Genomic DNA, 26,253 nt, shown 5'->3' with positions numbered 1-26,253 from the left:
GAGCTGAAAGGGTGCTTCTAGCTGCAAAATTTTTTACCATGAAAGAGCAAGCATAGGAGACAGGTGACAAAACCTTGAAAGAAATGCGTTGGCCGGGAATCGAACCCGGGTCAACTGCTAGGAAGGCAGCTATGCTTACCACTATACCACCAACGCTTCTGTGACAGCTGTGATGTCGGTGATGTCGGTGACGTCTGTGATTCGCATGGCTTAGACTGACTACTTCTGCTATCATGAAGAGCAAAATTCGTTCACAAAGACCTTAAAACACCTCCAAAGAAGAGGAACAATGCGTTGGCCTAGAAACGAACTTGCCTCAATTACAATGGTGGAAACAGTAAAATTGATTGCTTAGCAGAGGATGGTTTCGATCCATCGACCTCTGGGTTATGGGCCCAGCACGCTTCCGCTGCGCCACTCTGCTTCTGTTTGTAAAGGAGATGAGAAGCATAACTACCCTCTGGTTCCTGTCAAGCTGCTAGTGGGAAGGCGGTCTCTGCCGTTTCAGCAAGTTTAGCTTAAAAGCCGATTGTTATGGGCTGAAGTCCACCTGGAGACCAGCATTTGGGTTTTCGCTTGTGCCTAGTCACGAGCATGCAGCACCGTTGTCTCTGTGGCGCAATCGGTTAGCGCGTTCGGCTGTTAACCGAAAGGTTGGTGGTTCAAGCCCACCCAGGGACGAGGTCCCCTTTTTGATTTGGTTGCACGTCACAGCTAAAGGTGGTTCTTTGGCGAGCCTTAGATGTGCTCTCAACTGAAAGCTTGGTCTCTGTGCCTGTTTTAAAGTCCCAATGTTGACGGGAGACCTCTCTGGAAAGGGTGTTTCTAGTGTTAAGAGTAGGGGTCAGCGGAAGTGTGTGTGTTTCAGCAGCTTGAAACATCCCAAATGAAAACATACCCCCCAAAAAAATGTCCTTCAAGCCAGAATCGAACCAGCGACCTAAGGATTGCCGATTGTTCTACTACAGTCCTCCGCTCTACCAGCTGAGCTATCGAAGGATTGGCAAAGCTGGGTGTGTGCAACTCTTTGGCTTGGCTAAGAGTGCCATGAGCATTAGCTAAAAAGATGTTTGAAAAAGTCAAAAAGTTTTTGGAGGATGCAGGCATCGATCCCGCTACCTCTCGCATGCTAAGCGAGCGCTCTACCATTTGAGCTAATCCCCCATGTCTGACCCACGCATTTAGCCACGCAATCCACTGATCAATCTCTGTAACTGTTTGAAACTTTTTTTTTTTTTTAAGTGTCAAAATATTTTTGACATTAGAAGACTAAGACTGGGATGTTTACAGAGCTTCGCGTGGCTTAATACTTAGGACAAGAAAGTTGTTATGTAGCAGATGAGGCTCTAGAGCCATGGGACCCTTTTGGGAGGAGCATTGTAATGGGAGGAGCATTGTAATGTAAGGAGCTGAAAGGGTGCTTCTAGCTGCAAAATTTTTTACCATGAAAGAGCAAGCATAGGAGACAGGTGACAAAACCTTGAAAGAAATGCGTTGGCCGGGAATCGAACCCGGGTCAACTGCTAGGAAGGCAGCTATGCTTACCACTATACCACCAACGCTTCTGTGACAGCTGTGATGTTGGTGATGTCGGTGACGTCTGTGATTCGCATGGCTTAGACTGACTACTTCTGCTATCATGAAGAGCAAAATTCGTTCACAAAGACCTTAAAACACCTCCAAAGAAGAGGAACAATGCGTTGGCCTAGAAACGAACTTGCCTCAATTACAATGGTGGAAACAGTGAAATTGATTGCTTAGCAGAGGATGGTTTCGATCCATCGACCTCTGGGTTATGGGCCCAGCACGCTTCCGCTGCGCCACTCTGCTTCTGTCTGTAAAGGAGATGAGAAGCATAACTACCCTCTGGTTCCTGTCAAGCTGCTAGTGGGAAGGCGGTCTCTGCCGTTTCAGCAAGTTTAGCTTAAAAGCCGATTGTTATGGGCTGAAGTCCACCTGGAGACCAGCATTTGGGTTTTCGCTTGTGCCTAGTCACGAGCATGCAGCACCGTTGTCTCTGTGGCGCAATTGGTTAGCGCGTTCGGCTGTTAACCGAAAGGTTGGTGGTTCAAGCCCACCCAGGGACGAGGTCCCCTTTTTGATTTGGTTGCACGTCACAGCTAAAGGTGGTTCTTTGGCGAGCCTTAGATGTGCTCTCAACTGAAAGCTTGGTCTCTGTGCCTGTTGTAAAGTCCCAATGTTGACGGGAGACCTCTCTGGAAAGGGTGTTTCTAGTGTTAAGAGTAGGGGTCAGCGGAAGTGTGTGTGTTTCAGCAGCTTGAAACATCCCAAATGAAAACATACCCCCCAAAAAAATGTCCTTCGAGCCAGAATCGAACCAGCGACCTAAGGATTGCCGATTGTTCTACTACAGTCCTCCGCTCTACCAGCTGAGCTATCGAAGGATTGGCAAAGCTGGGTGTGTGCAACTCTTTGGCTTGGCTAAGAGTGCCATGAGCATTAGCTAAAAAGATGTTTGAAAAAGTCAAAAAGTTTTTGGAGGATGCGGGCATCGATCCCGCTACCTCTCGCATGCTAAGCGAGCGCTCTACCATTTGAGCTAATCCCCCATGTCTGACCCACGCATTTAGCCACGCAATCCACTGATCAATCTCTGTAACTGTTTGAAACTTTTTTTTTTTTTTTTTTTAAGTGTCAAAATATTTTTGACATTAGAAGACTAAGACTGGGATGTTTACAGAGCTTCGCGTGGCTTAATACTTAGGACAAGAAAGTTGTTATGTAGCAGATGAGGCTCTAGAGCCATGGGACCCTTTTGGGAGGAGCATTGTAATGGGAGGAGCATTGTAATGTAAGGAGCTGAAAGGGTGCTTCTAGCTGCAAAATTTTTTACCATGAAAGAGCAAGCATAGGAGACAGGTGACAAAACCTTGAAAGAAATGCGTTGGCCGGGAATCGAACCCGGGTCAACTGCTTGGAAGGCAGCTATGCTCACCACTATACCACCAACGCTTCTGTGACAGCTGTGATGTCGGTGATGTCGGTGACGTCTGTGATTCGCATGGCTTAGACTGACTACTTCTGCTATCATGAAGAGCAAAATTCGTTCACAAAGACCTTAAAACACCTCCAAAGAAGAGGAACAATGCGTTGGCCTAGAAACGAACTTGCCTCAATTACAATAGTGGAAACAGTGAAATTGATTGCTTAGCAGAGGATGGTTTCGATCCATCGACCTCTGGGTTATGGGCCCAGCACGCTTCCGCTGTGCCACTCTGCTTCTGTCTGTAAAGGAGATGAGAAGCATAACTACCCTCTGGTTTCTGTCAAGCTGCTAGCGGGAAGGCGGTCTCTGCCGTTTCAGCAAGTTTAGCTTAAAAGCCGATTGTTATGGGCTGAAGTCCACCTGGAGACCAGCATTTGGGTTTTCGCTTGTGCCTAGTCACGAGCATGCAGCACCGTTGTCTCTGTGGCGCAATCGGTTAGCGCGTTCGGCTGTTAACCGAAAGGTTGGTGGTTCAAGCCCACCCAGGGACGAGGTCCCCTTTTTGATTTGGTTGCACGTCACAGCTAAAGGTGGTTCTTTGGCGAGCCTTAGATGTGCTCTCAACTGAAAGCTTGGTCTCTGTGCCTGTTTTAAAGTCCCAATGTTGACGGGAGACCTCTCTGGAAAGGGTGTTTCTAGTGTTAAGAGTAGGGGTCAGCGGAAGTGTGTGTGTTTCAGCAGCTTGAAACATCCCAAATGAAAACATACCCCCCAAAAAAATGTCCTTCGAGCCGGAATCGAACCAGCGACCTAAGGATTGCCGATTGTTCTACTACAGTCCTCCGCTCTACCAGCTGAGCTATCGAAGGATTGGCAAAGCTGGGTGTGTGCAACTCTTTGGCTTGGCTAAGAGTGCCATGAGCATTAGCTAAAAAGATGTTTGAAAAAGTCAAAAAGTTTTTGGAGGATGCGGGCATCGATCCCGCTACCTCTCGCATGCTAAGCGAGCGCTCTACCATTTGAGCTAATCCCCCATGTCTGACCCAAGCATTTAGCCATGCAATCCACTGATCAATCTCTGTAACTGTTTGAAACTTTTTTTTTTTTTTTTTTTAAGTGTCAAAATATTTTTGACATTAGAAGACTAAGACTGGGATGTTTACAGAGCTTCGCGTGGCTTAATACTTAGGACAAGAAAGTTGTTATGTAGCAGATGAGGCTCTAGAGCCATGGGACCCTTTTGGGAGGAGCATTGTAATGGGAGGAGCATTGTAATGTAAGGAGCTGAAAGGGTGCTTCTAGCTGCAAAATTTTTTACCATGAAAGAGCAAGCATAGGAGACAGGTGACAAAACCTTGAAAGAAATGCGTTGGCCGGGAATCGAACCCGGGTCAACTGCTTGGAAGGCAGCTATGCTTACCACTATACCACCAACGCTTCTTTGACAGCTGTGATGTCGGTGATGTCGGTGACGTCTGTGATTCGCATGGCTTAGACTGACTACTTCTGCTATCATGAAGAGCAAAATTCGTTCACAAAGACCTTAAAACACCTCCAAAGAAGAGGAACAATGCGTTGGCCTAGAAACGAACTTGCCTCAATTACAATGGTGGAAACAGTGAAATTGATTGTTTAGCAGAGGATGGTTTCGATCCATCGACCTCTGGGTTATGGGCCCAGCACGCTTCCGCTGTGCCACTCTGCTTCTGTCTGTAAAGGAGATGAGAAGCATAACTACCCTCTGGTTCCTGTCAAGCTGCTAGTGGGAAGGCGGTCTCTGCCGTTTCAGCAAGTTTAGCTTAAAAGCCGATTGTTATGGGCTGAAGTCCACCTGGAGACCAGCTTTTGGGTTTTCGCTTGTGCCTAGTCACGAGCATGCAGCACCGTTGTCTCTGTGGCGCAATCGGTTAGCGCGTTCGGCTGTTAACCGAAAGGTTGGTGGTTCAAGCCCACCCAGGGACGAGGTCCCCTTTTTGATTTGGTTGCACGTCACAGCTAAAGGTGGTTCTTTGGCGAGCCTTAGATGTGCTCTCAACTGAAAGCTTGGTCTCTGTGCCTGTTTTAAAGTCCCAATGTTGACGGGAGACCTCTCTGGAAAGGGTGTTTCTAGTGTTAAGAGTAGGGGTCAGCGGAAGTGTGTGTGTTTCAGCAGCTTGAAACATCCCAAATGAAAACATACCCCCCAAAAAAATGTCCTTCGAGCCGGAATCGAACCAGCGACCTAAGGATTGCCGATTGTTCTACTACAGTCCTCCGCTCTACCAGCTGAGCTATCGAAGGATTGGCAAAGCTGGGTGTGTGCAACTCTTTGGCTTGGCTAAGAGTGCCATGAGCATTAGCTAAAAAGATGTTTGAAAAAGTCAAAAAGTTTTTGGAGGATGCGGGCATCGATCCCGCTACCTCTCGCATGCTAAGCGAGCGCTCTACCATTTGAGCTAATCCCCCATGTCTGACCCACGCATTTAGCCACGCAATCCACTGATCAATCTCTGTAACTGTTTGAAACTTTTTTTTTTTTTTTTTTTAAGTGTCAAAATATTTTTGACATTAGAAGACTAAGACTGGGATGTTTACAGAGCTTCGCGTGGCTTAATACTTAGGACAAGAAAGTTGTTATGTAGCAGATGAGGCTCTAGAGCCATGGGACCCTTTTGGGAGGAGCATTGTAATGGGAGGAGCATTGTAATGTAAGGAGCTGAAAGGGTGCTTCTAGCTGCAAAATTTTTTACCATGAAAGAGCAAGCATAGGAGACAGGTGACAAAACCTTGAAAGAAATGCGTTGGCCGGGAATCGAACCCGGGTCAACTGCTTGGAAGGCAGCTATGCTCACCACTATACCACCAACGCTTCTGTGACAGCTGTGATGTCGGTGATGTCGGTGACGTCTGTGATTCGCATGGCTTAGACTGACTACTTCTGCTATCATGAAGAGCAAAATTCGTTCACAAAGACCTTAAAACACCTCCAAAGAAGAGGAACAATGCGTTGGCCTAGAAACGAACTTGCCTCAATTACAATAGTGGAAACAGTGAAATTGATTGCTTAGCAGAGGATGGTTTCGATCCATCGACCTCTGGGTTATGGGCCCAGCACGCTTCCGCTGTGCCACTCTGCTTCTGTCTGTAAAGGAGATGAGAAGCATAACTACCCTCTGGTTTCTGTCAAGCTGCTAGCGGGAAGGCGGTCTCTGCCGTTTCAGCAAGTTTAGCTTAAAAGCCGATTGTTATGGGCTGAAGTCCACCTGGAGACCAGCATTTGGGTTTTCGCTTGTGCCTAGTCACGAGCATGCAGCACCGTTGTCTCTGTGGCGCAATCGGTTAGCGCGTTCGGCTGTTAACCGAAAGGTTGGTGGTTCAAGCCCACCCAGGGACGAGGTCCCCTTTTTGATTTGGTTGCACGTCACAGCTAAAGGTGGTTCTTTGGCGAGCCTTAGATGTGCTCTCAACTGAAAGCTTGGTCTCTGTGCCTGTTTTAAAGTCCCAATGTTGACGGGAGACCTCTCTGGAAAGGGTGTTTCTAGTGTTAAGAGTAGGGGTCAGCGGAAGTGTGTGTGTTTCAGCAGCTTGAAACATCCCAAATGAAAACATACCCCCCAAAAAAATGTCCTTCGAGCCGGAATCGAACCAGCGACCTAAGGATTGCCGATTGTTCTACTACAGTCCTCCGCTCTACCAGCTGAGCTATCGAAGGATTGGCAAAGCTGGGTGTGTGCAACTCTTTGGCTTGGCTAAGAGTGCCATGAGCATTAGCTAAAAAGATGTTTGAAAAAGTCAAAAAGTTTTTGGAGGATGCGGGCATCGATCCCGCTACCTCTCGCATGCTAAGCGAGCGCTCTACCATTTGAGCTAATCCCCCATGTCTGACCCACGCATTTAGCCATGCAATCCACTGATCAATCTCTGTAACTGTTTGAAACTTTTTTTTTTTTTTTTTTTAAGTGTCAAAATATTTTTGACATTAGAAGACTAAGACTGGGATGTTTACAGAGCTTCGCGTGGCTTAATACTTAGGACAAGAAAGTTGTTATGTAGCAGATGAGGCTCTAGAGCCATGGGACCCTTTTGGGAGGAGCATTGTAATGGGAGGAGCATTGTAATGTAAGGAGCTGAAAGGGTGCTTCTAGCTGCAAAATTTTTTACCATGAAAGAGCAAGCATAGGAGACAGGTGACAAAACCTTGAAAGAAATGCGTTGGCCGGGAATCGAACCCGGGTCAACTGCTTGGAAGGCAGCTATGCTTACCACTATACCACCAACGCTTCTTTGACAGCTGTGATGTCGGTGATGTCGGTGACGTCTGTGATTCGCATGGCTTAGACTGACTACTTCTGCTATCATGAAGAGCAAAATTCGTTCACAAAGACCTTAAAACACCTCCAAAGAAGAGGAACAATGCGTTGGCCTAGAAACGAACTTGCCTCAATTACAATGGTGGAAACAGTGAAATTGATTGTTTAGCAGAGGATGGTTTCGATCCATCGACCTCTGGGTTATGGGCCCAGCACGCTTCCGCTGTGCCACTCTGCTTCTGTCTGTAAAGGAGATGAGAAGCATAACTACCCTCTGGTTCCTGTCAAGCTGCTAGTGGGAAGGCGGTCTCTGCCGTTTCAGCAAGTTTAGCTTAAAAGCCGATTGTTATGGGCTGAAGTCCACCTGGAGACCAGCATTTGGGTTTTCGCTTGTGCCTAGTCACGAGCATGCAGCACCGTTGTCTCTGTGGCGCAATCGGTTAGCGCGTTCGGCTGTTAACCGAAAGGTTGGTGGTTCAAGCCCACCCAGGGACGAGGTCCCCTTTTTGATTTGGTTGCACGTCACAGCTAAAGGTGGTTCTTTGGCGAGCCTTAGATGTGCTCTCAACTGAAAGCTTGGTCTCTGTGCCTGTTTTAAAGTCCCAATGTTGACGGGAGACCTCTCTGGAAAGGGTGTTTCTAGTGTTAAGAGTAGGGGTCAGCGGAAGTGTGTGTGTTTCAGCAGCTTGAAACATCCCAAATGAAAACATACCCCCCAAAAAAATGTCCTTCGAGCCGGAATCGAACCAGCGACCTAAGGATTGCCGAATGTTCTACTACAGTCCTCCGCTCTACCAGCTGAGCTATCGAAGGATTGGCAAAGCTGGGTGTGTGCAACTCTTTGGCTTGGCTAAGAGTGCCATGAGCATTAGCTAAAAAGATGTTTGAAAAAGTCAAAAAGTTTTTGGAGGATGCGGGCATCGATCCCGCTACCTCTCGCATGCTAAGCGAGCGCTCTACCATTTGAGCTAATCCCCCATGTCTGACCCACGCATTTAGCCACGCAATCCACTGATCAATCTCTGTAACTGTTTGAAACTTTTTTTTTTTTTTTTTTTTTTTTTAAGTGTCAAAATATTTTTGACATTAGAACACTAAGACTGGGATGTTTACAGAGCTTCGCGTGGCTTAATACTTAGGACAAGAAAGTTGTTATGTAGCAGATGAGGCTCTAGAGCCATGGGACCCTTTTGGGAGGAGCATTGTAATGGGAGGAGCATTGTAATGTAAGGAGCTGAAAGGGTGCTTCTAGCTGCAAAATTTTTTACCATGAAAGAGCAAGCATAGGAGACAGGTGACAAAACCTTGAAAGAAATGCGTTGGCCGGGAATCGAACCCGGGTCAACTGCTAGGAAGGCAGCTATGCTTACCACTATACCACCAACGCTTCTGTGACAGCTGTGATGTCGGTGATGTCGGTGACGTCTGTGATTCGCATGGCTTAGACTGACTACTTCTGCTATCATGAAGAGCAAAATTCGTTCACAAAGACCTTAAAACACCTCCAAAGAAGAGGAACAATGCGTTGGCCTAGAAACGAACTTGCCTCAATTACAATGGTGGAAACAGTAAAATTGATTGCTTAGCAGAGGATGGTTTCGATCCATCGACCTCTGGGTTATGGGCCCAGCACGCTTCCGCTGCGCCACTCTGCTTCTGTTTGTAAAGGAGATGAGAAGCATAACTACCCTCTGGTTCCTGTCAAGCTGCTAGTGGGAAGGCGGTCTCTGCCGTTTCAGCAAGTTTAGCTTAAAAGCCGATTGTTATGGGCTGAAGTCCACCTGGAGACCAGCATTTGGGTTTTCGCTTGTGCCTAGTCACGAGCATGCAGCACCGTTGTCTCTGTGGCGCAATCGGTTAGCGCGTTCGGCTGTTAACCGAAAGGTTGGTGGTTCAAGCCCACCCAGGGACGAGGTCCCCTTTTTGATTTGGTTGCACGTCACAGCTAAAGGTGGTTCTTTGGCGAGCCTTAGATGTGCTCTCAACTGAAAGCTTGGTCTCTGTGCCTGTTTTAAAGTCCCAATGTTGACGGGAGACCTCTCTGGAAAGGGTGTTTCTAGTGTTAAGAGTAGGGGTCAGCGGAAGTGTGTGTGTTTCAGCAGCTTGAAACATCCCAAATGAAAACATACCCCCCAAAAAAATGTCCTTCAAGCCAGAATCGAACCAGCGACCTAAGGATTGCCGATTGTTCTACTACAGTCCTCCGCTCTACCAGCTGAGCTATCGAAGGATTGGCAAAGCTGGGTGTGTGCAACTCTTTGGCTTGGCTAAGAGTGCCATGAGCATTAGCTAAAAAGATGTTTGAAAAAGTCAAAAAGTTTTTGGAGGATGCAGGCATCGATCCCGCTACCTCTCGCATGCTAAGCGAGCGCTCTACCATTTGAGCTAATCCCCCATGTCTGACCCACGCATTTAGCCACGCAATCCACTGATCAATCTCTGTAACTGTTTGAAACTTTTTTTTTTTTTTAAGTGTCAAAATATTTTTGACATTAGAAGACTAAGACTGGGATGTTTACAGAGCTTCGCGTGGCTTAATACTTAGGACAAGAAAGTTGTTATGTAGCAGATGAGGCTCTAGAGCCATGGGACCCTTTTGGGAGGAGCATTGTAATGGGAGGAGCATTGTAATGTAAGGAGCTGAAAGGGTGCTTCTAGCTGCAAAATTTTTTACCATGAAAGAGCAAGCATAGGAGACAGGTGACAAAACCTTGAAAGAAATGCGTTGGCCGGGAATCGAACCCGGGTCAACTGCTAGGAAGGCAGCTATGCTTACCACTATACCACCAACGCTTCTGTGACAGCTGTGATGTTGGTGATGTCGGTGACGTCTGTGATTCGCATGGCTTAGACTGACTACTTCTGCTATCATGAAGAGCAAAATTCGTTCACAAAGACCTTAAAACACCTCCAAAGAAGAGGAACAATGCGTTGGCCTAGAAACGAACTTGCCTCAATTACAATGGTGGAAACAGTGAAATTGATTGCTTAGCAGAGGATGGTTTCGATCCATCGACCTCTGGGTTATGGGCCCAGCACGCTTCCGCTGCGCCACTCTGCTTCTGTCTGTAAAGGAGATGAGAAGCATAACTACCCTCTGGTTCCTGTCAAGCTGCTAGTGGGAAGGCGGTCTCTGCCGTTTCAGCAAGTTTAGCTTAAAAGCCGATTGTTATGGGCTGAAGTCCACCTGGAGACCAGCATTTGGGTTTTCGCTTGTGCCTAGTCACGAGCATGCAGCACCGTTGTCTCTGTGGCGCAATTGGTTAGCGCGTTCGGCTGTTAACCGAAAGGTTGGTGGTTCAAGCCCACCCAGGGACGAGGTCCCCTTTTTGATTTGGTTGCACGTCACAGCTAAAGGTGGTTCTTTGGCGAGCCTTAGATGTGCTCTCAACTGAAAGCTTGGTCTCTGTGCCTGTTGTAAAGTCCCAATGTTGACGGGAGACCTCTCTGGAAAGGGTGTTTCTAGTGTTAAGAGTAGGGGTCAGCGGAAGTGTGTGTGTTTCAGCAGCTTGAAACATCCCAAATGAAAACATACCCCCCAAAAAAATGTCCTTCGAGCCAGAATCGAACCAGCGACCTAAGGATTGCCGATTGTTCTACTACAGTCCTCCGCTCTACCAGCTGAGCTATCGAAGGATTGGCAAAGCTGGGTGTGTGCAACTCTTTGGCTTGGCTAAGAGTGCCATGAGCATTAGCTAAAAAGATGTTTGAAAAAGTCAAAAAGTTTTTGGAGGATGCGGGCATCGATCCCGCTACCTCTCGCATGCTAAGCGAGCGCTCTACCATTTGAGCTAATCCCCCATGTCTGACCCACGCATTTAGCCACGCAATCCACTGATCAATCTCTGTAACTGTTTGAAACTTTTTTTTTTTTTTTTTTTAAGTGTCAAAATATTTTTGACATTAGAAGACTAAGACTGGGATGTTTACAGAGCTTCGCGTGGCTTAATACTTAGGACAAGAAAGTTGTTATGTAGCAGATGAGGCTCTAGAGCCATGGGACCCTTTTGGGAGGAGCATTGTAATGGGAGGAGCATTGTAATGTAAGGAGCTGAAAGGGTGCTTCTAGCTGCAAAATTTTTTACCATGAAAGAGCAAGCATAGGAGACAGGTGACAAAACCTTGAAAGAAATGCGTTGGCCGGGAATCGAACCCGGGTCAACTGCTTGGAAGGCAGCTATGCTCACCACTATACCACCAACGCTTCTGTGACAGCTGTGATGTCGGTGATGTCGGTGACGTCTGTGATTCGCATGGCTTAGACTGACTACTTCTGCTATCATGAAGAGCAAAATTCGTTCACAAAGACCTTAAAACACCTCCAAAGAAGAGGAACAATGCGTTGGCCTAGAAACGAACTTGCCTCAATTACAATAGTGGAAACAGTGAAATTGATTGCTTAGCAGAGGATGGTTTCGATCCATCGACCTCTGGGTTATGGGCCCAGCACGCTTCCGCTGCGCCACTCTGCTTCTGTCTGTAAAGGAGATGAGAAGCATAACTACCCTCTGGTTTCTGTCAAGCTGCTAGCGGGAAGGCGGTCTCTGCCGTTTCAGCAAGTTTAGCTTAAAAGCCGATTGTTATGGGCTGAAGTCCACCTGGAGACCAGCATTTGGGTTTTCGCTTGTGCCTAGTCACGAGCATGCAGCACCGTTGTCTCTGTGGCGCAATCGGTTAGCGCGTTCGGCTGTTAACCGAAAGGTTGGTGGTTCAAGCCCACCCAGGGACGAGGTCCCCTTTTTGATTTGGTTGCACGTCACAGCTAAAGGTGGTTCTTTGGCGAGCCTTAGATGTGCTCTCAACTGAAAGCTTGGTCTCTGTGCCTGTTTTAAAGTCCCAATGTTGACGGGAGACCTCTCTGGAAAGGGTGTTTCTAGTGTTAAGAGTAGGGGTCAGCGGAAGTGTGTGTGTTTCAGCAGCTTGAAACATCCCAAATGAAAACATACCCCCCAAAAAAATGTCCTTCGAGCCGGAATCGAACCAGCGACCTAAGGATTGCCGATTGTTCTACTACAGTCCTCCGCTCTACCAGCTGAGCTATCGAAGGATTGGCAAAGCTGGGTGTGTGCAACTCTTTGGCTTGGCTAAGAGTGCCATGAGCATTAGCTAAAAAGATGTTTGAAAAAGTCAAAAAGTTTTTGGAGGATGCGGGCATCGATCCCGCTACCTCTCGCATGCTAAGCGAGCGCTCTACCATTTGAGCTAATCCCCCATGTCTGACCCAAGCATTTAGCCATGCAATCCACTGATCAATCTCTGTAACTGTTTGAAACTTTTTTTTTTTTTTTTTTTAAGTGTCAAAATATTTTTGACATTAGAAGACTAAGACTGGGATGTTTACAGAGCTTCGCGTGGCTTAATACTTAGGACAAGAAAGTTGTTATGTAGCAGATGAGGCTCTAGAGCCATGGGACCCTTTTGGGAGGAGCATTGTAATGGGAGGAGCATTGTAATGTAAGGAGCTGAAAGGGTGCTTCTAGCTGCAAAATTTTTTACCATGAAAGAGCAAGCATAGGAGACAGGTGACAAAACCTTGAAAGAAATGCGTTGGCCGGGAATCGAACCCGGGTCAACTGCTTGGAAGGCAGCTATGCTTACCACTATACCACCAACGCTTCTTTGACAGCTGTGATGTCGGTGATGTCGGTGACGTCTGTGATTCGCATGGCTTAGACTGACTACTTCTGCTATCATGAAGAGCAAAATTCGTTCACAAAGACCTTAAAACACCTCCAAAGAAGAGGAACAATGCGTTGGCCTAGAAACGAACTTGCCTCAATTACAATGGTGGAAACAGTGAAATTGATTGTTTAGCAGAGGATGGTTTCGATCCATCGACCTCTGGGTTATGGGCCCAGCACGCTTCCGCTGTGCCACTCTGCTTCTGTCTGTAAAGGAGATGAGAAGCATAACTACCCTCTGGTTCCTGTCAAGCTGCTAGTGGGAAGGCGGTCTCTGCCGTTTCAGCAAGTTTAGCTTAAAAGCCGATTGTTATGGGCTGAAGTCCACCTGGAGACCAGCATTTGGGTTTTCGCTTGTGCCTAGTCACGAGCATGCAGCACCGTTGTCTCTGTGGCGCAATCGGTTAGCGCGTTCGGCTGTTAACCGAAAGGTTGGTGGTTCAAGCCCACCCAGGGACGAGGTCCCCTTTTTGATTTGGTTGCACGTCACAGCTAAAGGTGGTTCTTTGGCGAGCCTTAGATGTGCTCTCAACTGAAAGCTTGGTCTCTGTGCCTGTTTTAAAGTCCCAATGTTGACGGGAGACCTCTCTGGAAAGGGTGTTTCTAGTGTTAAGAGTAGGGGTCAGCGGAAGTGTGTGTGTTTCAGCAGCTTGAAACATCCCAAATGAAAACATACCCCCCAAAAAAATGTCCTTCGAGCCGGAATCGAACCAGCGACCTAAGGATTGCCGATTGTTCTACTACAGTCCTCCGCTCTACCAGCTGAGCTATCGAAGGATTGGCAAAGCTGGGTGTGTGCAACTCTTTGGCTTGGCTAAGAGTGCCATGAGCATTAGCTAAAAAGATGTTTGAAAAAGTCAAAAAGTTTTTGGAGGATGCGGGCATCGATCCCGCTACCTCTCGCATGCTAAGCGAGCGCTCTACCATTTGAGCTAATCCCCCATGTCTGACCCAAGCATTTAGCCATGCAATCCACTGATCAATCTCTGTAACTGTTTGAAACTTTTTTTTTTTTTTTTTTTAAGTGTCAAAATATTTTTGACATTAGAAGACTAAGACTGGGATGTTTACAGAGCTTCGCGTGGCTTAATACTTAGGACAAGAAAGTTGTTATGTAGCAGATGAGGCTCTAGAGCCATGGGACCCTTTTGGGAGGAGCATTGTAATGGGAGGAGCATTGTAATGTAAGGAGCTGAAAGGGTGCTTCTAGCTGCAAAATTTTTTACCATGAAAGAGCAAGCATAGGAGACAGGTGACAAAACCTTGAAAGAAATGCGTTGGCCGGGAATCGAACCCGGGTCAACTGCTTGGAAGGCAGCTATGCTTACCACTATACCACCAACGCTTCTTTGACAGCTGTGATGTCGGTGATGTCGGTGACGTCTGTGATTCGCATGGCTTAGACTGACTACTTCTGCTATCATGAAGAGCAAAATTCGTTCACAAAGACCTTAAAACACCTCCAAAGAAGAGGAACAATGCGTTGGCCTAGAAACGAACTTGCCTCAATTACAATGGTGGAAACAGTGAAATTGATTGTTTAGCAGAGGATGGTTTCGATCCATCGACCTCTGGGTTATGGGCCCAGCACGCTTCCGCTGTGCCACTCTGCTTCTGTCTGTAAAGGAGATGAGAAGCATAACTACCCTCTGGTTCCTGTCAAGCTGCTAGTGGGAAGGCGGTCTCTGCCGTTTCAGCAAGTTTAGCTTAAAAGCCGATTGTTATGGGCTGAAGTCCACCTGGAGACCAGCATTTGGGTTTTCGCTTGTGCCTAGTCACGAGCATGCAGCACCGTTGTCTCTGTGGCGCAATCGGTTAGCGCGTTCGGCTGTTAACCGAAAGGTTGGTGGTTCAAGCCCACCCAGGGACGAGGTCCCCTTTTTGATTTGGTTGCACGTCACAGCTAAAGGTGGTTCTTTGGCGAGCCTTAGATGTGCTCTCAACTGAAAGCTTGGTCTCTGTGCCTGTTTTAAAGTCCCAATGTTGACGGGAGACCTCTCTGGAAAGGGTGTTTCTAGTGTTAAGAGTAGGGGTCAGCGGAAGTGTGTGTGTTTCAGCAGCTTGAAACATCCCAAATGAAAACATACCCCCCAAAAAAATGTCCTTCGAGCCGGAATCGAACCAGCGACCTAAGGATTGCCGATTGTTCTACTACAGTCCTCCGCTCTACCAGCTGAGCTATCGAAGGATTGGCAAAGCTGGGTGTGTGCAACTCTTTGGCTTGGCTAAGAGTGCCATGAGCATTAGCTAAAAAGATGTTTGAAAAAGTCAAAAAGTTTTTGGAGGATGCGGGCATCGATCCCGCTACCTCTCGCATGCTAAGCGAGCGCTCTACCATTTGAGCTAATCCCCCATGTCTGACCCACGCATTTAGCCACGCAATCCACTGATCAATCTCTGTAACTGTTTGAAACTTTTTTTTTTTTTTTTTTTAAGTGTCAAAATATTTTTGACATTAGAAGACTAAGACTGGGATGTTTACAGAGCTTCGCGTGGCTTAATACTTAGGACAAGAAAGTTGTTATGTAGCAGATGAGGCTCTAGAGCCATGGGACCCTTTTGGGAGGAGCATTGTAATGGGAGGAGCATTGTAATGTAAGGAGCTGAAAGGGTGCTTCTAGCTGCAAAATTTTTTACCATGAAAGAGCAAGCATAGGAGACAGGTGACAAAACCTTGAAAGAAATGCGTTGGCCGGGAATCGAACCCGGGTCAACTGCTTGGAAGGCAGCTATGCTTACCACTATACCACCAACGCTTCTTTGACAGCTGTGATGTCGGTGATGTCGGTGACGTCTGTGATTCGCATGGCTTAGACTGACTACTTCTGCTATCATGAAGAGCAAAATTCGTTCACAAAGACCTTAAAACACCTCCAAAGAAGAGGAACAATGCGTTGGCCTAGAAACGAACTTGCCTCAATTACAATGGTGGAAACAGTGAAATTGATTGTTTAGCAGAGGATGGTTTCGATCCATCGACCTCTGGGTTATGGGCCCAGCACGCTTCCGCTGTGCCACTCTGCTTCTGTCTGTAAAGGAGATGAGAAGCATAACTACCCTCTGGTTCCTGTCAAGCTGCTAGTGGGAAGGCGGTCTCTGCCGTTTCAGCAAGTTTAGCTTAAAAGCCGATTGTTATGGGCTGAAGTCCACCTGGAGACCAGCATTTGGGTTTTCGCTTGTGCCTAGTCACGAGCATGCAGCACCGTTGTCTCTGTGGCGCAATCGGTTAGCGCGTTCGGCTGTTAACCGAAAGGTTGGTGGTTCAAGCCCACCCAGGGACGAGGTCCCCTTTTTGATTTGGTTGCACGTCACAGCTAAAGGTGGTTCTTTGGCGAGCCTTAGATGTGCTCTCAACTGAAAGCTTGGTCTCTGTGCCTGTTTTAAAGTCCCAATGTTGACGGGAGACCTCTCTGGAAAGGGTGTTTCTAGTGTTAAGAGTAGGGGTCAGCGGAAGTGTGTGTGTTTCAGCAGCTTGAAACATCCCAAATGAAAACATACCCCCCAAAAAAATGTCCTTCGAGCCGGAATCGAACCAGCGACCTAAGGATTGCCGATTGTTCTACTACAGTCCTCCGCTCTACCAGCTGAGCTATCGAAGGATTGGCAAAGCTGGGTGTGTGCAACTCTTTGGCTTGGCTAAGAGTGCCATGAGCATTAGCTAAAAAGATGTTTGAAAAAGTCAAAAAGTTTTTGGAGGATGCGGGCATCGATCCCGCTACCTCTCGCATGCTAAGCGAGCGCTCTACCATTTGAGCTAATCCCCCATGTCTGACCCACGCATTTAGCCACGCAATCCACTGATCAATCTCTGTAACTGTTTGAAACTTTTTTTTTTTTTTTTTTTTTTTTTAAGTGTCAAAATATTTTTGACATTAGAACACTAAGACTGGGATGTTTACAGAGCTTCGCGTGGCTTAATACTTAGGACAAGAAAGTTGTTATGTAGCAGATGAGGCTCTAGAGCCATGGGACCCTTTTGGGAGGAGCATTGTAATGGGAGGAGCATTGTAATGTAAGGAGCTGAAAGGGTGCTTCTAGCTGCAAAATTTTTTACCATGAAAGAGCAAGCATAGGAGACAGGTGACAAAACCTTGAAAGAAATGCGTTGGCCGGGAATCGAACCCGGGTCAACTGCTAGGAAGGCAGCTATGCTTACCACTATACCACCAACGCTTCTGTGACAGCTGTGATGTCGGTGATGTCGGTGACGTCTGTGATTCGCATGGCTTAGACTGACTACTTCTGCTATCATGAAGAGCAAAATTCGTTCACAAAGACCTTAAAACACCTCCAAAGAAGAGGAACAATGCGTTGGCCTAGAAACGAACTTGCCTCAATTACAATGGTGGAAACAGTAAAATTGATTGCTTAGCAGAGGATGGTTTCGATCCATCGACCTCTGGGTTATGGGCCCAGCACGCTTCCGCTGCGCCACTCTGCTTCTGTTTGTAAAGGAGATGAGAAGCATAACTACCCTCTGGTTCCTGTCAAGCTGCTAGTGGGAAGGCGGTCTCTGCCGTTTCAGCAAGTTTAGCTTAAAAGCCGATTGTTATGGGCTGAAGTCCACCTGGAGACCAGCATTTGGGTTTTCGCTTGTGCCTAGTCACGAGCATGCAGCACCGTTGTCTCTGTGGCGCAATCGGTTAGCGCGTTCGGCTGTTAACCGAAAGGTTGGTGGTTCAAGCCCACCCAGGGACGAGGTCCCCTTTTTGATTTGGTTGCACGTCACAGCTAAAGGTGGTTCTTTGGCGAGCCTTAGATGTGCTCTCAACTGAAAGCTTGGTCTCTGTGCCTGTTTTAAAGTCCCAATGTTGACGGGAGACCTCTCTGGAAAGGGTGTTTCTAGTGTTAAGAGTAGGGGTCAGCGGAAGTGTGTGTGTTTCAGCAGCTTGAAACATCCCAAATGAAAACATACCCCCCAAAAAAATGTCCTTCGAGCCGGAATCGAACCAGCGACCTAAGGATTGCCGATTGTTCTACTACAGTCCTCCGCTCTACCAGCTGAGCTATCGAAGGATTGGCAAAGCTGGGTGTGTGCAACTCTTTGGCTTGGCTAAGAGTGCCATGAGCATTAGCTAAAAAGATGTTTGAAAAAGTCAAAAAGTTTTTGGAGGATGCGGGCATCGATCCCGCTACCTCTCGCATGCTAAGCGAGCGCTCTACCATTTGAGCTAATCCCCCATGTCTGACCCACGCATTTAGCCACGCAATCCACTGATCAATCTCTGTAACTGTTTGAAACTTTTTTTTTTTTTTTTTTAAGTGTCAAAATATTTTTGACATTAGAACACTAAGACTGGGATGTTTACAGAGCTTCGCGTGGCTTAATACTTAGGACAAGAAAGTTGTTATGTAGCAGATGAGGCTCTAGAGCCATGGGACCCTTTTGGGAGGAGCATTGTAATGGGAGGAGCATTGTAATGTAAGGAGCTGAAAGGGTGCTTCTAGCTGCAAAATTTTTTACCATGAAAGAGCAAGCATAGGAGACAGGTGACAAAACCTTGAAAGAAATGCGTTGGCCGGGAATCGAACCCGGGTCAACTGCTTGGAAGGCAGCTATGCTTACCACTATACCACCAACGCTTCTGTGACAGCTGTGATGTCGGTGATGTCGGTGACGTCTGTGATTCGCATGGCTTAGACTGACTACTTCTGCTATCATGAAGAGCAAAATTCGTTCACAAAGACCTTAAAACACCTCCAAAGAAGAGGAACAATGCGTTGGCCTAGAAACGAACTTGCCTCAATTACAATGGTGGAAACAGTAAAATTGATTGCTTAGCAGAGGATGGTTTCGATCCATCGACCTCTGGGTTATGGGCCCAGCACGCTTCCGCTGCGCCACTCTGCTTCTGTCTGTAAAGGAGATGAGAAGCATAACTACCCTCTGGTTTCTGTCAAGCTGCTAGCGGGAAGGCGGTCTCTGCCGTTTCAGCAAGTTTAGCTTAAAAGCCGATTGTTATGGGCTGAAGTCCACCTGGAGACCAGCATTTGGGTTTTCGCTTGTGCCTAGTCACGAGCATGCAGCACCGTTGTCTCTGTGGCGCAATCGGTTAGCGCGTTCGGCTGTTAACCGAAAGGTTGGTGGTTCAAGCCCACCCAGGGACGAGGTCCCCTTTTTGATTTGGTTGCACGTCACAGCTAAAGGTGGTTCTTTGGCGAGCCTTAGATGTGCTCTCAACTGAAAGCTTGGTCTCTGTGCCTGTTTTAAAGTCCCAATGTTGACGGGAGACCTCTCTGGAAAGGGTGTTTCTAGTGTTAAGAGTAGGGGTCAGCGGAAGTGTGTGTGTTTCAGCAGCTTGAAACATCCCAAATGAAAACATACCCCCCAAAAAAATGTCCTTCGAGCCAGAATCGAACCAGCGACCTAAGGATTGCCGATTGTTCTACTACAGTCCTCCGCTCTACCAGCTGAGCTATCGAAGGATTGGCAAAGCTGGGTGTGTGCAACTCTTTGGCTTGGCTAAGAGTGCCATGAGCATTAGCTAAAAAGATGTTTGAAAAAGTCAAAAAGTTTTTGGAGGATGCGGGCATCGATCCCGCTACCTCTCGCATGCTAAGCGAGCGCTCTACCATTTGAGCTAATCCCCCATGTCTGACCCACGCATTTAGCCACGCAATCCACTGATCAATCTCTGTAACTGTTTGAAACTTTTTTTTTTTTTTTTTTTTTTTTTTTAAGTGTCAAAATATTTTTGACATTAGAAGACTAAGACTGGGATGTTTACAGAGCTTCGCGTGGCTTAATACTTAGGACAAGAAAGTTGTTATGTAGCAGATGAGGCTCTAGAGCCATGGGACCCTTTTGGGAGGAGCATTGTAATGGGAGGAGCATTGTAATGTAAGGAGCTGAAAGGGTGCTTCAAGCTGCAAAATTTTTTACCATGAAAGAGCAAGCATAGGAGACAGGTGACAAAACCTTGAAAGAAATGCGTTGGCCGGGAATCGAACCCGGGTCAACTGCTTGGACGGCAGCTATGCTTACCACTATACCACCAACGCTTCTGTGACAGCTGTGATGTCGGTGATGTCGGTGACGTCTGTGATTCGCATGGCTTAGACTGACTACTTCTGCTATCATGAAGAGCAAAATTCGTTCACAAAGACCTTAAAACACCTCCAAAGAAGAGGAACAATGCGTTGGCCTAGAAACGAACTTGCCTCAATTACAATGGTGGAAACAGTAAAATTGATTGCTTAGCAGAGGATGGTTTCGATCCATCGACCTCTGGGTTATGGGCCCAGCACGCTTCCGCTGCGCCACTCTGCTTCTGTCTGTAAAGGAGATGAGAAGCATAACTACCCTCTGGTTTCTGTCAAGCTGCTAGCGGGAAGGCGGTCTCTGCCGTTTCAGCAAGTTTAGCTTAAAAGCCGATTGTTATGGGCTGAAGTCCACCTGGAGACCAGCATTTGGGTTTTCGCTTGTGCCTAGTCACGAGCATGCAGCACCGTTGTCTCTGTGGCGCAATCGGTTAGCGCGTTCGGCTGTTAACCGAAAGGTTGGTGGTTCAAGCCCACCCAGGGACGAGGTCCCCTTTTTGATGGGAGGAGCATTGTAATGTAAGGAGCTGAAAGGGTGCTTCTAGCTGCAAAATTTTTTACCATGAAAGAGCAAGCATAGGAGACAGGTGACAAAACCTTGAAAGAAATGCGTTGGCCGGGAATCAAACCCGGGTCAACTGCTTGGAAGGCAGCTATGCTTACCACTATACCACCAACGCTTCTTTGACAGCTGTGATGTCGGTGATGTCGGTGACGTCTGTGATTCGCATGGCTTAGACTGACTACTTCTGCTATCATGAAGAGCAAAATTCGTTCACAAAGACCTTAAAACACCTCCAAAGAAGAGGAACAATGCGTTGGCCTAGAAACGAACTTGCCTCAATTACAATGGTGGAAACAGTAAAATTGATTGCTTAGCAGAGGATGGTTTCGATCCATCGACCTCTGGGTTATGGGCCCAGCACGCTTCCGCTGCGCCACTCTGCTTCTGTCTGTAAAGGAGATGAGAAGCATAACTACCCTCTGGTTCCTGTCAAGCTGCTAGTGGGAAGGCGGTCTCTGCCGTTTCAGCAAGTTTAGCTTAAAAGCCGATTGTTATGGGCTGAAGTCCACCTGGAGACCAGCATTTGGGTTTTCGCTTGTGCCTAGTCACGAGCATGCAGCACCGTTGTCTCTGTGGCGCAATCGGTTAGCGCGTTCGGCTGTTAACCAAAAGGTTGGTGGTTCAAGCCCACCCAGGGACGAGGTCCCCTTTTTGATTTGGTTGCACGTCACAGCTAAAGGTGGTTCTTTGGCGAGCCTTAGATGTGCTCTCAACTGAAAGCTTGGTCTCTGTGCCTGTTTTAAAGTCCCAATGTTGACGGGAGACCTCTCTGGAAAGGGTGTTTCTAGTGTTAAGAGTAGGGGTCAGCGGAAGTGTGTGTGTTTCAGCAGCTTGAAACATCCCAAATGAAAACATACCCCCCAAAAAAATGTCCTTCGAGCCGGAATCGAACCAGCGACCTAAGGATTGCCGATTGTTCTACTACAGTCCTCCACTCTACCAGCTGAGCTATCGAAGGATTGGCAAAGCTGGGTGTGTGCAACTCTTTGGCTTGGCTAAGAGTGCCATGAGCATTAGCTAAAAAGATGTTTGAAAAAGTCAAAAAGTTTTTGGAGGATGCGGGCATCGATCCCGCTACCTCTCGCATGCTAAGCGAGCGCTCTACCATTTGAGCTAATCCCCCATGTCTGACCCACGCATTTAGCCACGCAATCCACTGATCAATCTCTGTAACTGTTTGAAACTTTTTTTTTTTTTTTTTTTTTTTTTAAGTGTCAAAATATTTTTGACATTAGAACACTAAGACTGGGATGTTTACAGAGCTTCGCGTGGCTTAATACTTAGGACAAGAAAGTTGTTATGTAGCAGATGAGGCTCTAGAGCCATGGGACCCTTTTGGGAGGAGCATTGTAATGGGAGGAGCATTGTAATGTAAGGAGCTGAAAGGGTGCTTCTAGCTGCAAAATTTTTTACCATGAAAGAGCAAGCATAGGAGACAGGTGACAAAACCTTGAAAGAAATGCGTTGGCCGGGAATCAAACCCGGGTCAACTGCTTGGAAGGCAGCTATGCTTACCACTATACCACCAACGCTTCTGTGACAGCTGTGATGTCGGTGATGTCGGTGACGTCTGTGATTCGCATGGCTTAGACTGACTACTTCTGCTATCATGAAGAGCAAAATTCGTTCACAAAGACCTTAAAACACCTCCAAAGAAGAGGAACAATGCGTTGGCCTAGAAACGAACTTGCCTCAATTACAATGGTGGAAACAGTAAAATTGATTGCTTAGCAGAGGATGGTTTCGATCCATCGACCTCTGGGTTATGGGCCCAGCACGCTTCCGCTGCGCCACTCTGCTTCTGTCTGTAAAGGAGATGAGAAGCATAACTACCCTCTGGTTTCTGTCAAGCTGCTAGCGGGAAGGCGGTCTCTGCCGTTTCAGCAAGTTTAGCTTAAAAGCCGATTGTTATGGGCTGAAGTCCACCTGGAGACCAGCATTTGGGTTTTCGCTTGTGCCTAGTCACGAGCATGCAGCACCGTTGTCTCTGTGGCGCAATCGGTTAGCGCGTTCGGCTGTTAACCGAAAGGTTGGTGGTTCAAGCCCACCCAGGGACGAGGTCCCCTTTTTGATTTGGTTGCACGTCACAGCTAAAGGTGGTTCTTTGGCGAGCCTTAGATGTGCTCTCAACTGAAAGCTTGGTCTCTGTGCCTGTTTTAAAGTCCCAATGTTGACGGGAGACCTCTCTGGAAAGGGTGTTTCTAGTGTTAAGAGTAGGGGTCAGCGGAAGTGTGTGTGTTTCAGCAGCTTGAAACATCCCAAATGAAAACATACCCCCCAAAAAAATGTCCTTCGAGCCAGAATCGAACCAGCGACCTAAGGATTGCCGATTGTTCTACTACAGTCCTCCGCTTTACCAGCTGAGCTATCGAAGGATTGGCAAAGCTGGGTGTGTGCAACTCTTTGGCTTGGCTAAGAGTGCCATGAGCATTAGCTAAAAAGATGTTTGAAAAAGTCAAAAAGTTTTTGGAGGATGCGGGCATCGATCCCGCTACCTCTCGCATGCTAAGCGAGCGCTCTACCATTTGAGCTAATCCCCCATGTCTGACCCACGCATTTAGCCACGCAATCCACTGATCAATCTCTGTAACTGTTTGAAACTTTTTTTTTTTTTTTTTTTTTTTTTTAAGTGTCAAAATATTTTTGACATTAGAAGACTAAGACTGGGATGTTTACAGAGCTTCGCGTGGCTTAATACTTAGGACAAGAAAGTTGTTATGTAGCAGATGAGGCTCTAGAGCCATGGGACCCTTTTGGGAGGAGCATTGTAATGGGAGGAGCATTGTAATGTAAGGAGCTGAAAGGGTGCTTCAAGCTGCAAAATTTTTTACCATGAAAGAGCAAGCATAGGAGACAGGTGACAAAACCTTGAAAGAAATGCGTTGGCCGGGAATCGAACCCGGGTCAACTGCTTGGACGGCAGCTATGCTTACCACTATACCACCAACGCTTCTGTGACAGCTGTGATGTCGGTGATGTCGGTGACGTCTGTGATTCGCATGGCTTAGACTGACTACTTCTGCTATCATGAAGAGCAAAATTCGTTCACAAAGACCTTAAAACACCTCCAAAGAAGAGGAACAATGCGTTGGCCTAGAAACGAACTTGCCTCAATTACAATGGTGGAAACAGTAAAATTGATTGCTTAGCAGAGGATGGTTTCGATCCATCGACCTCTGGGTTATGGGCCCAGCACGCTTCCGCTGCGCCACTCTGCTTCTGTCCGTAAAGGAGATGAGAAGCATAACTACCCTCTGGTTTCTGTCAAGCTGCTAGCGGGAAGGCGGTCTCTGCCGTTTCAGCAAGTTTAGCTTAAAAGCCGATTGTTATGGGCTGAAGTCCACCTGGAGACCAGCATTTGGGTTTTCGCTTGTGCCTAGTCACGAGCATGCAGCACCGTTGTCTCTGTGGCGCAATCGGTTAGCGCATTCGGCTGTTAACCGAAAGGTTGGTGGTTCAAGCCCACCCAGGGACGAGGTCCCCTTTTTGATGGGAGGAGCATTGTAATGTAAGGAGCTGAAAGGGTGCTTCTAGCTGCAAAATTTTTTACCATGAAAGAGCAAGCATAGGAGACAGGTGACAAAACCTTGAAAGAAATGCGTTGGCCGGGAATCAAACCCGGGTCAACTGCTTGGAAGGCAGCTATGCTTACCACTATACCACCAACGCTTCTTTGACAGCTGTGATGTCGGTGATGTCGGTGACGTCTGTGATTCGCATGGCTTAGACTGACTACTTCTGCTATCATGAAGAGCAAAATTCGTTCACAAAGACCTTAAAACACCTCCAAAGAAGAGGAACAATGCGTTGGCCTAGAAACGAACTTGCCTCAATTACAATGGTGGAAACAGTAAAATTGATTGCTTAGCAGAGGATGGTTTCGATCCATCGACCTCTGGGTTATGGGCCCAGCACGCTTCCGCTGCGCCACTCTGCTTCTGTCTGTAAAGGAGATGAGAAGCATAACTACCCTCTGGTTCCTGTCAAGCTGCTAGCGGGAAGGCGGTCTCTGCCGTTTCAGCAAGTTTAGCTTAAAAGCCGATTGTTATGGGCTGAAGTCCACCTGGAGACCAGCATTTGGGTTTTCGCTTGTGCCTAGTCACGAGCATGCAGCACCGTTGTCTCTGTGGCGCAATCGGTTAGTGCGTTCGGCTGTTAACCGAAAGGTTGGTGGTTCAAGCCCACCCAGGGACGAGGTCCCCTTTTTGATTTGGTTGCACGTCACAGCTAAAGGTGGTTCTTTGGCGAGCCTTAGATGTGCTCTCAACTGAAAGCTTGGTCTCTGTGCCTGTTTTAAAGTCCCAATGTTGACGGGAGACCTCTCTGGAAAGGGTGTTTCTAGTGTTAAGAGTAGGGGTCAGCGGAAGTGTGTGTGTTTCAGCAGCTTGAAACATCCCAAATGAAAACATACCCCCCAAAAAAATGTCCTTCGAGCCGGAATCGAACCAGCGACCTAAGGATTGCCGATTGTTCTACTACAGTCCTCCGCTCTACCAGCTGAGCTATCGAAGGATTGGCAAAGCTGGGTGTGTGCAACTCTTTGGCTTGGCTAAGAGTGCCATGAGCATTAGCTAAAAAGATGTTTGAAAAAGTCAAAAAGTTTTTGGAGGATGCGGGCATCGATCCCGCTACCTCTCGCATACTAAGCGAGCGCTCTACCATTTGAGCTAATCCCCCATGTCTGACCCACGCATTTAGCCACGCAATCCACTGATCAATCTCTGTAACTGTTTGAAACTTTTTTTTTTTTTTTTTTTTTTTTAAGTGTCAAAATATTTTTGACATTAGAAGACTAAGACTGGGATGTTTACAGAGCTTCGCGTGGCTTAATACTTAGGACAAGAAAGTTGTTATGTAGCAGATGAGGCTCTAGAGCCATGGGACCCTTTTGGGAGGAGCATTGTAATGGGAGGAGCATTGTAATGTAAGGAGCTGAAAGGGTGCTTCAAGCTGCAAAATTTTTTACCATGAAAGAGCAAGCATAGGAGACAGGTGACAAAACCTTGAAAGAAATGCGTTGGCCGGGAATCGAACCCGGGTCAACTGCTTGGACGGCAGCTATGCTTACCACTATACCACCAACGCTTCTGTGACAGCTGTGATGTCGGTGATGTCGGTGACGTCTGTGATTCGCATGGCTTAGACTGACTACTTCTGCTATCATGAAGAGCAAAATTCGTTCACAAAGACCTTAAAACACCTCCAAAGAAGAGGAACAATGCGTTGGCCTAGAAACGAACTTGCCTCAATTACAATGGTGGAAACAGTAAAATTGATTGCTTAGCAGAGGATGGTTTCGATCCATCGACCTCTGGGTTATGGGCCCAGCACGCTTCCGCTGCGCCACTCTGCTTCTGTCTGTAAAGGAGATGAGAAGCATAACTACCCTCTGGTTTCTGTCAAGCTGCTAGCGGGAAGGCGGTCTCTGCCGTTTCAGCAAGTTTAGCTTAAAAGCCGATTGTTATGGGCTGAAGTCCACCTGGAGACCAGCATTTGGGTTTTCGCTTGTGCCTAGTCACGAGCATGCAGCACCGTTGTCTCTGTGGCGCAATCGGTTAGCGCGTTCGGCTGTTAACCGAAAGGTTGGTGGTTCAAGCCCACCCAGGGACGAGGTCCCCTTTTTGATGGGAGGAGCATTGTAATGTAAGGAGCTGAAAGGGTGCTTCTAGCTGCAAAATTTTTTACCATGAAAGAGCAAGCATAGGAGACAGGTGACAAAACCTTGAAAGA

General features: G+C 47.2%; 60 non-coding genes across 60 annotated transcripts; 17 read left to right on the top strand and 43 right to left on the bottom strand.

Annotated features, from left to right (window-relative positions):
- Nucleotides 1–84: 84 nt before the first annotated feature.
- TRNAG-UCC (transfer RNA glycine (anticodon UCC)) lies at nucleotides 85–156 on the bottom strand. Its single transcript has one exon. It is a non-coding gene; the product is annotated as a tRNA-Gly (tRNA).
- A 451-nt stretch (nucleotides 157–607) lies between these two features.
- Nucleotides 608–681, top strand: TRNAN-GUU (transfer RNA asparagine (anticodon GUU)). Its single transcript has one exon. It is a non-coding gene; the product is annotated as a tRNA-Asn (tRNA).
- Nucleotides 682–1,490: 809 nt separating this feature from the next.
- On the bottom strand, nucleotides 1,491–1,562 carry TRNAG-UCC (transfer RNA glycine (anticodon UCC)). Its single transcript has one exon. It is a non-coding gene; the product is annotated as a tRNA-Gly (tRNA).
- Nucleotides 1,563–2,013: 451 nt separating this feature from the next.
- On the top strand, nucleotides 2,014–2,087 carry TRNAN-GUU (transfer RNA asparagine (anticodon GUU)). The gene has a single exon. It is a non-coding gene; the product is annotated as a tRNA-Asn (tRNA).
- Nucleotides 2,088–2,318: 231 nt separating this feature from the next.
- Nucleotides 2,319–2,405, bottom strand: TRNAY-GUA (transfer RNA tyrosine (anticodon GUA)). Its single transcript is given in 2 exon segments — nucleotides 2,319–2,354; nucleotides 2,369–2,405. It is a non-coding gene; the product is annotated as a tRNA-Tyr (tRNA).
- A 92-nt stretch (nucleotides 2,406–2,497) lies between these two features.
- TRNAA-AGC (transfer RNA alanine (anticodon AGC)) lies at nucleotides 2,498–2,570 on the bottom strand. The gene has a single exon. It is a non-coding gene; the product is annotated as a tRNA-Ala (tRNA).
- A 331-nt stretch (nucleotides 2,571–2,901) lies between these two features.
- On the bottom strand, nucleotides 2,902–2,973 carry TRNAG-UCC (transfer RNA glycine (anticodon UCC)). Its single transcript has one exon. It is a non-coding gene; the product is annotated as a tRNA-Gly (tRNA).
- A 451-nt stretch (nucleotides 2,974–3,424) lies between these two features.
- Nucleotides 3,425–3,498, top strand: TRNAN-GUU (transfer RNA asparagine (anticodon GUU)). The gene has a single exon. It is a non-coding gene; the product is annotated as a tRNA-Asn (tRNA).
- Nucleotides 3,499–3,729: 231 nt separating this feature from the next.
- TRNAY-GUA (transfer RNA tyrosine (anticodon GUA)) lies at nucleotides 3,730–3,816 on the bottom strand. The gene is given in 2 exon segments: nucleotides 3,730–3,765; nucleotides 3,780–3,816. It is a non-coding gene; the product is annotated as a tRNA-Tyr (tRNA).
- Nucleotides 3,817–3,908: 92 nt separating this feature from the next.
- Nucleotides 3,909–3,981, bottom strand: TRNAA-AGC (transfer RNA alanine (anticodon AGC)). The gene has a single exon. It is a non-coding gene; the product is annotated as a tRNA-Ala (tRNA).
- Nucleotides 3,982–4,312: 331 nt separating this feature from the next.
- TRNAG-UCC (transfer RNA glycine (anticodon UCC)) lies at nucleotides 4,313–4,384 on the bottom strand. The gene has a single exon. It is a non-coding gene; the product is annotated as a tRNA-Gly (tRNA).
- A 451-nt stretch (nucleotides 4,385–4,835) lies between these two features.
- Nucleotides 4,836–4,909, top strand: TRNAN-GUU (transfer RNA asparagine (anticodon GUU)). Its single transcript has one exon. It is a non-coding gene; the product is annotated as a tRNA-Asn (tRNA).
- Nucleotides 4,910–5,140: 231 nt separating this feature from the next.
- On the bottom strand, nucleotides 5,141–5,227 carry TRNAY-GUA (transfer RNA tyrosine (anticodon GUA)). The gene is given in 2 exon segments: nucleotides 5,141–5,176; nucleotides 5,191–5,227. It is a non-coding gene; the product is annotated as a tRNA-Tyr (tRNA).
- Nucleotides 5,228–5,319: 92 nt separating this feature from the next.
- On the bottom strand, nucleotides 5,320–5,392 carry TRNAA-AGC (transfer RNA alanine (anticodon AGC)). The gene has a single exon. It is a non-coding gene; the product is annotated as a tRNA-Ala (tRNA).
- Nucleotides 5,393–5,723: 331 nt separating this feature from the next.
- On the bottom strand, nucleotides 5,724–5,795 carry TRNAG-UCC (transfer RNA glycine (anticodon UCC)). Its single transcript has one exon. It is a non-coding gene; the product is annotated as a tRNA-Gly (tRNA).
- Nucleotides 5,796–6,246: 451 nt separating this feature from the next.
- On the top strand, nucleotides 6,247–6,320 carry TRNAN-GUU (transfer RNA asparagine (anticodon GUU)). Its single transcript has one exon. It is a non-coding gene; the product is annotated as a tRNA-Asn (tRNA).
- A 231-nt stretch (nucleotides 6,321–6,551) lies between these two features.
- TRNAY-GUA (transfer RNA tyrosine (anticodon GUA)) lies at nucleotides 6,552–6,638 on the bottom strand. Its single transcript is given in 2 exon segments — nucleotides 6,552–6,587; nucleotides 6,602–6,638. It is a non-coding gene; the product is annotated as a tRNA-Tyr (tRNA).
- A 92-nt stretch (nucleotides 6,639–6,730) lies between these two features.
- TRNAA-AGC (transfer RNA alanine (anticodon AGC)) lies at nucleotides 6,731–6,803 on the bottom strand. The gene has a single exon. It is a non-coding gene; the product is annotated as a tRNA-Ala (tRNA).
- A 331-nt stretch (nucleotides 6,804–7,134) lies between these two features.
- Nucleotides 7,135–7,206, bottom strand: TRNAG-UCC (transfer RNA glycine (anticodon UCC)). Its single transcript has one exon. It is a non-coding gene; the product is annotated as a tRNA-Gly (tRNA).
- A 451-nt stretch (nucleotides 7,207–7,657) lies between these two features.
- TRNAN-GUU (transfer RNA asparagine (anticodon GUU)) lies at nucleotides 7,658–7,731 on the top strand. The gene has a single exon. It is a non-coding gene; the product is annotated as a tRNA-Asn (tRNA).
- A 231-nt stretch (nucleotides 7,732–7,962) lies between these two features.
- Nucleotides 7,963–8,049, bottom strand: TRNAY-GUA (transfer RNA tyrosine (anticodon GUA)). The gene is given in 2 exon segments: nucleotides 7,963–7,998; nucleotides 8,013–8,049. It is a non-coding gene; the product is annotated as a tRNA-Tyr (tRNA).
- Nucleotides 8,050–8,141: 92 nt separating this feature from the next.
- Nucleotides 8,142–8,214, bottom strand: TRNAA-AGC (transfer RNA alanine (anticodon AGC)). The gene has a single exon. It is a non-coding gene; the product is annotated as a tRNA-Ala (tRNA).
- A 337-nt stretch (nucleotides 8,215–8,551) lies between these two features.
- Nucleotides 8,552–8,623, bottom strand: TRNAG-UCC (transfer RNA glycine (anticodon UCC)). The gene has a single exon. It is a non-coding gene; the product is annotated as a tRNA-Gly (tRNA).
- A 451-nt stretch (nucleotides 8,624–9,074) lies between these two features.
- Nucleotides 9,075–9,148, top strand: TRNAN-GUU (transfer RNA asparagine (anticodon GUU)). Its single transcript has one exon. It is a non-coding gene; the product is annotated as a tRNA-Asn (tRNA).
- An 809-nt stretch (nucleotides 9,149–9,957) lies between these two features.
- On the bottom strand, nucleotides 9,958–10,029 carry TRNAG-UCC (transfer RNA glycine (anticodon UCC)). The gene has a single exon. It is a non-coding gene; the product is annotated as a tRNA-Gly (tRNA).
- A 451-nt stretch (nucleotides 10,030–10,480) lies between these two features.
- Nucleotides 10,481–10,554, top strand: TRNAN-GUU (transfer RNA asparagine (anticodon GUU)). The gene has a single exon. It is a non-coding gene; the product is annotated as a tRNA-Asn (tRNA).
- A 410-nt stretch (nucleotides 10,555–10,964) lies between these two features.
- Nucleotides 10,965–11,037, bottom strand: TRNAA-AGC (transfer RNA alanine (anticodon AGC)). Its single transcript has one exon. It is a non-coding gene; the product is annotated as a tRNA-Ala (tRNA).
- A 331-nt stretch (nucleotides 11,038–11,368) lies between these two features.
- Nucleotides 11,369–11,440, bottom strand: TRNAG-UCC (transfer RNA glycine (anticodon UCC)). Its single transcript has one exon. It is a non-coding gene; the product is annotated as a tRNA-Gly (tRNA).
- Nucleotides 11,441–11,891: 451 nt separating this feature from the next.
- On the top strand, nucleotides 11,892–11,965 carry TRNAN-GUU (transfer RNA asparagine (anticodon GUU)). The gene has a single exon. It is a non-coding gene; the product is annotated as a tRNA-Asn (tRNA).
- A 231-nt stretch (nucleotides 11,966–12,196) lies between these two features.
- Nucleotides 12,197–12,283, bottom strand: TRNAY-GUA (transfer RNA tyrosine (anticodon GUA)). The gene is given in 2 exon segments: nucleotides 12,197–12,232; nucleotides 12,247–12,283. It is a non-coding gene; the product is annotated as a tRNA-Tyr (tRNA).
- A 92-nt stretch (nucleotides 12,284–12,375) lies between these two features.
- TRNAA-AGC (transfer RNA alanine (anticodon AGC)) lies at nucleotides 12,376–12,448 on the bottom strand. The gene has a single exon. It is a non-coding gene; the product is annotated as a tRNA-Ala (tRNA).
- A 331-nt stretch (nucleotides 12,449–12,779) lies between these two features.
- On the bottom strand, nucleotides 12,780–12,851 carry TRNAG-UCC (transfer RNA glycine (anticodon UCC)). The gene has a single exon. It is a non-coding gene; the product is annotated as a tRNA-Gly (tRNA).
- A 451-nt stretch (nucleotides 12,852–13,302) lies between these two features.
- On the top strand, nucleotides 13,303–13,376 carry TRNAN-GUU (transfer RNA asparagine (anticodon GUU)). The gene has a single exon. It is a non-coding gene; the product is annotated as a tRNA-Asn (tRNA).
- Nucleotides 13,377–13,607: 231 nt separating this feature from the next.
- Nucleotides 13,608–13,694, bottom strand: TRNAY-GUA (transfer RNA tyrosine (anticodon GUA)). The gene is given in 2 exon segments: nucleotides 13,608–13,643; nucleotides 13,658–13,694. It is a non-coding gene; the product is annotated as a tRNA-Tyr (tRNA).
- A 92-nt stretch (nucleotides 13,695–13,786) lies between these two features.
- Nucleotides 13,787–13,859, bottom strand: TRNAA-AGC (transfer RNA alanine (anticodon AGC)). Its single transcript has one exon. It is a non-coding gene; the product is annotated as a tRNA-Ala (tRNA).
- A 331-nt stretch (nucleotides 13,860–14,190) lies between these two features.
- Nucleotides 14,191–14,262, bottom strand: TRNAG-UCC (transfer RNA glycine (anticodon UCC)). The gene has a single exon. It is a non-coding gene; the product is annotated as a tRNA-Gly (tRNA).
- A 451-nt stretch (nucleotides 14,263–14,713) lies between these two features.
- On the top strand, nucleotides 14,714–14,787 carry TRNAN-GUU (transfer RNA asparagine (anticodon GUU)). Its single transcript has one exon. It is a non-coding gene; the product is annotated as a tRNA-Asn (tRNA).
- Nucleotides 14,788–15,018: 231 nt separating this feature from the next.
- Nucleotides 15,019–15,105, bottom strand: TRNAY-GUA (transfer RNA tyrosine (anticodon GUA)). The gene is given in 2 exon segments: nucleotides 15,019–15,054; nucleotides 15,069–15,105. It is a non-coding gene; the product is annotated as a tRNA-Tyr (tRNA).
- A 92-nt stretch (nucleotides 15,106–15,197) lies between these two features.
- Nucleotides 15,198–15,270, bottom strand: TRNAA-AGC (transfer RNA alanine (anticodon AGC)). Its single transcript has one exon. It is a non-coding gene; the product is annotated as a tRNA-Ala (tRNA).
- A 331-nt stretch (nucleotides 15,271–15,601) lies between these two features.
- On the bottom strand, nucleotides 15,602–15,673 carry TRNAG-UCC (transfer RNA glycine (anticodon UCC)). Its single transcript has one exon. It is a non-coding gene; the product is annotated as a tRNA-Gly (tRNA).
- Nucleotides 15,674–16,124: 451 nt separating this feature from the next.
- Nucleotides 16,125–16,198, top strand: TRNAN-GUU (transfer RNA asparagine (anticodon GUU)). The gene has a single exon. It is a non-coding gene; the product is annotated as a tRNA-Asn (tRNA).
- A 231-nt stretch (nucleotides 16,199–16,429) lies between these two features.
- On the bottom strand, nucleotides 16,430–16,516 carry TRNAY-GUA (transfer RNA tyrosine (anticodon GUA)). Its single transcript is given in 2 exon segments — nucleotides 16,430–16,465; nucleotides 16,480–16,516. It is a non-coding gene; the product is annotated as a tRNA-Tyr (tRNA).
- A 92-nt stretch (nucleotides 16,517–16,608) lies between these two features.
- TRNAA-AGC (transfer RNA alanine (anticodon AGC)) lies at nucleotides 16,609–16,681 on the bottom strand. Its single transcript has one exon. It is a non-coding gene; the product is annotated as a tRNA-Ala (tRNA).
- A 337-nt stretch (nucleotides 16,682–17,018) lies between these two features.
- On the bottom strand, nucleotides 17,019–17,090 carry TRNAG-UCC (transfer RNA glycine (anticodon UCC)). The gene has a single exon. It is a non-coding gene; the product is annotated as a tRNA-Gly (tRNA).
- A 451-nt stretch (nucleotides 17,091–17,541) lies between these two features.
- Nucleotides 17,542–17,615, top strand: TRNAN-GUU (transfer RNA asparagine (anticodon GUU)). Its single transcript has one exon. It is a non-coding gene; the product is annotated as a tRNA-Asn (tRNA).
- A 231-nt stretch (nucleotides 17,616–17,846) lies between these two features.
- Nucleotides 17,847–17,933, bottom strand: TRNAY-GUA (transfer RNA tyrosine (anticodon GUA)). The gene is given in 2 exon segments: nucleotides 17,847–17,882; nucleotides 17,897–17,933. It is a non-coding gene; the product is annotated as a tRNA-Tyr (tRNA).
- A 92-nt stretch (nucleotides 17,934–18,025) lies between these two features.
- Nucleotides 18,026–18,098, bottom strand: TRNAA-AGC (transfer RNA alanine (anticodon AGC)). Its single transcript has one exon. It is a non-coding gene; the product is annotated as a tRNA-Ala (tRNA).
- Nucleotides 18,099–18,428: 330 nt separating this feature from the next.
- On the bottom strand, nucleotides 18,429–18,500 carry TRNAG-UCC (transfer RNA glycine (anticodon UCC)). The gene has a single exon. It is a non-coding gene; the product is annotated as a tRNA-Gly (tRNA).
- Nucleotides 18,501–18,951: 451 nt separating this feature from the next.
- Nucleotides 18,952–19,025, top strand: TRNAN-GUU (transfer RNA asparagine (anticodon GUU)). Its single transcript has one exon. It is a non-coding gene; the product is annotated as a tRNA-Asn (tRNA).
- A 410-nt stretch (nucleotides 19,026–19,435) lies between these two features.
- On the bottom strand, nucleotides 19,436–19,508 carry TRNAA-AGC (transfer RNA alanine (anticodon AGC)). The gene has a single exon. It is a non-coding gene; the product is annotated as a tRNA-Ala (tRNA).
- Nucleotides 19,509–20,370: 862 nt separating this feature from the next.
- Nucleotides 20,371–20,444, top strand: TRNAN-GUU (transfer RNA asparagine (anticodon GUU)). Its single transcript has one exon. It is a non-coding gene; the product is annotated as a tRNA-Asn (tRNA).
- A 122-nt stretch (nucleotides 20,445–20,566) lies between these two features.
- TRNAG-UCC (transfer RNA glycine (anticodon UCC)) lies at nucleotides 20,567–20,638 on the bottom strand. Its single transcript has one exon. It is a non-coding gene; the product is annotated as a tRNA-Gly (tRNA).
- Nucleotides 20,639–21,394: 756 nt separating this feature from the next.
- On the bottom strand, nucleotides 21,395–21,481 carry TRNAY-GUA (transfer RNA tyrosine (anticodon GUA)). Its single transcript is given in 2 exon segments — nucleotides 21,395–21,430; nucleotides 21,445–21,481. It is a non-coding gene; the product is annotated as a tRNA-Tyr (tRNA).
- A 92-nt stretch (nucleotides 21,482–21,573) lies between these two features.
- TRNAA-AGC (transfer RNA alanine (anticodon AGC)) lies at nucleotides 21,574–21,646 on the bottom strand. The gene has a single exon. It is a non-coding gene; the product is annotated as a tRNA-Ala (tRNA).
- Nucleotides 21,647–21,983: 337 nt separating this feature from the next.
- On the bottom strand, nucleotides 21,984–22,055 carry TRNAG-UCC (transfer RNA glycine (anticodon UCC)). Its single transcript has one exon. It is a non-coding gene; the product is annotated as a tRNA-Gly (tRNA).
- Nucleotides 22,056–22,506: 451 nt separating this feature from the next.
- TRNAN-GUU (transfer RNA asparagine (anticodon GUU)) lies at nucleotides 22,507–22,580 on the top strand. Its single transcript has one exon. It is a non-coding gene; the product is annotated as a tRNA-Asn (tRNA).
- Nucleotides 22,581–22,990: 410 nt separating this feature from the next.
- On the bottom strand, nucleotides 22,991–23,063 carry TRNAA-AGC (transfer RNA alanine (anticodon AGC)). Its single transcript has one exon. It is a non-coding gene; the product is annotated as a tRNA-Ala (tRNA).
- A 1,057-nt stretch (nucleotides 23,064–24,120) lies between these two features.
- TRNAG-UCC (transfer RNA glycine (anticodon UCC)) lies at nucleotides 24,121–24,192 on the bottom strand. The gene has a single exon. It is a non-coding gene; the product is annotated as a tRNA-Gly (tRNA).
- Nucleotides 24,193–24,948: 756 nt separating this feature from the next.
- TRNAY-GUA (transfer RNA tyrosine (anticodon GUA)) lies at nucleotides 24,949–25,035 on the bottom strand. Its single transcript is given in 2 exon segments — nucleotides 24,949–24,984; nucleotides 24,999–25,035. It is a non-coding gene; the product is annotated as a tRNA-Tyr (tRNA).
- A 1,024-nt stretch (nucleotides 25,036–26,059) lies between these two features.
- Nucleotides 26,060–26,133, top strand: TRNAN-GUU (transfer RNA asparagine (anticodon GUU)). Its single transcript has one exon. It is a non-coding gene; the product is annotated as a tRNA-Asn (tRNA).
- The last annotated feature ends 120 nt before the right edge of the window (nucleotides 26,134–26,253 follow it).

The sequence above is a fragment of the Hyla sarda genome, chromosome 3 (assembly GCF_029499605.1).
Source record: "Hyla sarda isolate aHylSar1 chromosome 3, aHylSar1.hap1, whole genome shotgun sequence".
In the NCBI taxonomy this organism is placed as follows: Eukaryota; Metazoa; Chordata; class Amphibia; order Anura; family Hylidae; genus Hyla; species Hyla sarda.
This window is presented reverse-complemented; position numbering and strand designations above follow the sequence as displayed.